The sequence below is a fragment of the Notothenia coriiceps genome, unplaced genomic scaffold (assembly GCF_000735185.1).
Source record: "Notothenia coriiceps isolate Sejong01 unplaced genomic scaffold, NC01 NC01_scaffold00028422, whole genome shotgun sequence".
Lineage (NCBI taxonomy): Eukaryota > Metazoa > Chordata > Actinopteri > Perciformes > Nototheniidae > Notothenia > Notothenia coriiceps.
In genome coordinates, this window is record NW_011361123.1 from 153,483 (window position 1) to 158,044 (window position 4,562).

Genomic DNA, 4,562 nt, shown 5'->3' on the forward strand with positions numbered 1-4,562 from the left:
TTTGATTTAGTTGACGAAAAACTCAAATGTAACTTAAGTCAGATCCACTTGTGTATTGGATGTGGCAGTGATATTATGAACCTGTTGATTTACGCATTGAAACAGTCAGGAGTTTAAACAGCCGTTCTTCCTGCACTTTGCAGATGCAACTATGTGTTAGGTCATGGATGTTTAAAGTTGAACTTCTTCACATTTCTGTAAAATTATAGTTTACTCGTTCATGAAATATAACGCTCCGCTGTCAGGACGCTTCTCCAGGTTTGTGATTGGTCAAATGTTGCTAACCCCGCCCCTTTCACGTGAACGCGCTCTCAGCCGGACAGAGGAACCCTGGGTTGACCGACTCGATAACCAGCGAAGTAGGACCGCTTAACGAGATCCCGTTTAGGGTAAGTTGAGAGACCATACGTTGAGCCCTATGGTTGAGCCAGATAACTCAAAGATATCCAGGGTATTTTGAACTGGCTTCTTATTACATGCCCCATCCAGGATCCTTGAGAGACTGAAAAGCTCGAAGAGGTTCGACTATCAGACCTTCCTTTCCAGGAAGTAGGCTAGGTCATGTGATTTTTGATAATGTGTCAGTAATGGTCGTTTTGTTCTCACTCAATGAAAAGTACACACAGCCTCCATAGAGTATACTGAAGATAATAATGATTAACAACTGTAAAGTTGGCAACTCAAGTCAATGTAGGGGGTGCTCTCAAAATATAGCAGTCAATACCAAGATAAGGTACTGTATATTGATAGACATGATTTTATCAATCATTAACTTCCTTATCATTGTTTTTGAACCACATGGTTGGCCTATTATCTTTTATTTTTCCCTTCACCTCAGAACTTCTCACTCTTCCAGGGTGCACACATCTGGACTCACTCAGTTTGGTTTAGTGGTTCTGGATTGAGCAGTTCCCAGCCTGGCTTTTTTCCTGTGGAAGAGCACAACGTGTGTGTGTGTGTGTGTGTGTGTGTGTGTGTGTGTGTGTGTGTGTGTGTGTGTGTGTGTGTGTGTGTGTGTGTGTGTGTGTGTGTGTGTGTGTGTGTGTGTGTGTGTGTGTGTGTGTGTGTGTGTGTGTGTGTGTTGGATTTTCAACAGTAGGCTGATTTGTTTTTAAAAAAAGAAAACATTGAGGTTCCAATGGAAAACTTTTGAGGTGTATAGTATTAAAGGAAGTCAGAAATAATAGTAGCTTATTCAAATAATCCTATTTTTTCCTGCAGCATAGACATTTTGTTTGATTCAAGTTCAGTTGTACAGCTCTGCTGTTATTATCCTTTATACATTGTTCGTCTATTGTTTTCATTCCAGATGAGGTTGATCCATTTCTGCAGTGCTTGGCTGCTGCTTGTCTTTATTCCCAGAGGCTGTCATGGAGGAAACATCTTGGTTTTTCCTGGTGAGGGCAGCCACTGGATCAACATGGATATTCTACTAGAGGCTTTGCACTCCAGAGGACACAATATAACTGTTGTGCATCCTAGCAAAAGCTGGTACATCAAGGATGAATCCTCTTATTAAGTTATATTGTGTCCTCTGGAGTGCAAAGCCTCTAGTAGAATATCCATGTNCGGAAACATTCCTTGAAGGGAGACTCAGTACGTTTACCCTAACGACCGTTGAAAACGATTTAATGGTGGTCTTTCAGTTGACCTCTATATTTCACACTCTCTGGTCTGTGGAGACCCGTTGTTGGAGACGATCATCTGACCTACGGAGTCTTACTGGAAATCCTGTAGGGTTCTATTTTGACAAACACCGAGTGCCTCCTTGGTTACCTCAGGGTTCTCCGATAAATAGTGGCTCATGGGTCAACAACAGGACGGGGAACAAAAAACTGGTAAAACCTGTTGGACGACGCAGATTCCTCTCTCCGCTGCCGATTTGAAGATGGGTAAGTTTGGCACCTGTTTCTGTTTTTGAACGTTCCTACGGTAGGTCCTTCAGGACTTACTTCGGGAGGATGTCCAACTTGTACGTCCCTGAGAGGTCCGACGTGTCTCTAGTCGGCTACTTCGGCGACTGTGGCGGAAAACCTATCCAAAACCAGCAACTCTGTGTTTCCATCGTCGAGTGTGACTCTTTGGTCTCAGGATCGTCTGACAATGATGATGACCCCATGCTCTCCAGAACTCTGCACAAACTCCTCCAGGTGCTCAGGGAGAGGTTTTGCTGGTTTGCACTGGAAACCTCCAATATAGACAACATTAGGCATGGTGGGACGAGGGAACTCAAACACAAAGTCCACTCTCATCAGCCAAATGTCTGCATCAAGCATTAACTGGTTGAAGTCAATATCGGACCCAAGATATTTGTCACACAGTTTCTGGTATACTAGCTTCACCACCACTTGATTTTGTATGAGGTTGGTTAGTTGCAATAACACATTTTTAACTCTCTGAAGAAAGGTCATCTTATCAGTGTATCCAGATCCTGTTATAGGGACATATGATAAAGGTGAAGGAGCAATAGCAAGATGAGCCTCTCCACCTATTAGCCAACGAACATTATAAACCAAAGGAAGGTTTAGATATTTTGCCATAATGACCCCATGGCCCCAGCAGGGATCGGTGAGTACCAGGTCAAACTTGCTGTCCTCTAGGATTCTCATTAACTCTTTGTCGTCTAGCATTGCTGATACTAATTCACCCACGGTGGAATGAGCATCCACAAACATGCCTATCATTCCTACGGCCGTGTTGAGAAAACTTGTCAAGGGAATAGACCCCCTTTCAAATTGGATTAAGTCAAATATTATTTTTGTCATGAACTCCTGATCAAGACTCCTCTCCACTTGCACGGTATAAGTATTGTAATAAGAGGATTCATCCTTGATGTACCAGCTTTTGCTAGAACGCACAACAGTTATATTGTGACCTCTGGAGTGCAAAGCCTCAAGTAGAATATCCATGTTGATCCAGTGGCTACCATCAGCGGGTAAGACCAAGATGTTTCCTCCATGACAGCCTCTGGGAATAAAGACAAGCAGCAGCCAAGCACTGCAGAAATGGATCAACCTCATCTGGAATGAAAACAAGAGACAACCAATGAATAAAGGATAAGAACAGCAGAGCTGTAATACTGAACTTTAACTAAACAAAATGTCCATGCTGCAGGAAACATATTTTTTTCATAGCCTACACTTGTTTCTGATTTTCTACATACCTCCAATATTTTACACTGGAACCTCAATGTTTTTTTTAAATGTCCGTTAAAATACAAATCCCTTTAAGTGTACCTTTAAATTGACTTTTTATGGATTATATGACCGATATACCTGAAGTACAATTCAGTAGCAATGCATCTTATTTGACTCCATTAGAAACAAACGTGAACAAACACACACACGGTTTAGGTTAGCTTATATCTGCAAGTACTATAACAGAGGGTCATTGAGAAACTGACAGTGAACAATAATGGGAAGCAAATCGTTCTGCATAAAACACACAAGCAAGATAACAATCCTCAGAGGGAAATTGAGCACCACAATTTCCCATCGACTGCTTATGCTATTGTTTAAATACAGTAAAAAGGCAAATATAAATGTAAAACATTTTAAAACATGGTGCTTGTTCTTACCGCTGTCTGTAATGTTATTCGACACAGGAAAAAAAAACAGGCTGGGAACTTCTCAATCTGGCACCAGACTGAACCAACCTGAGCGAGTCCAGACGCGTGCACCCAGGAAGTGAGCAGTTCTGATGGGAAGGGATGAATAAAAGGCAAACGGCCAACCATGTGCGAGCAAACACCATGATAAGGAAGTTAATGATTGATTAAATTGTGTCTATAGACACATATCCAGGACCTTATCTTTCAGATGGCATATCAGTTTATAAGGCTAAACAAATCCAAAGTCTGTGATTTAATAAGTGCCATTCATCATCCTTAAGGATTTGATAGATGTCTTACCCAACTCCTGACCTCTTAGACCAGCCAAACACAGAATAAGAAGAAGTCTGGTCACTATAATTCTGTTACTTGGTGATGAATAAAGACAACAGGCCCCACATCAGAATCATAATACCTTTATTTGCACACAGAGGGGACATTTACAAAATATAAATTCAATTAAATATCATTTATAAAGTATCAATATTGATAGACTTATGCTTTGATCCAATTCAGTCTTTTATCTGATTGCTATACTTTGAAAGGACAACCTAAATGTACCTGAGTTATTACACTTACTGAGTGTTAATCATTAATTTCTTCAGTCTACTCTTCATGTTGATAAAAATATTTTATTCAGTGTGCACAATGTATATCCATTGAATGCTTAATCACATTTTATTTTAGATCTACACATTTTAGTGCACAAACACCTGATGAAAAACACAAAAGTGAACAGCACGAGCAGCACAGCTCCAACCAGGAACAAAATCACATCTACAGAGTGGTAGGAATACCAGGGCAGTCTGTAGGACTCTGTTCTCAGGTGAGCTGCACCTTTGTGTCTCACGACAAACTCTATCCAGAAGAGGGCGGTGTCCAGCGGCTTCATCGGCTGATCTCTGTGCAGCCTGGAGAGTCCCTGCATGTTCAACCTGTAGGAGGGCTCATT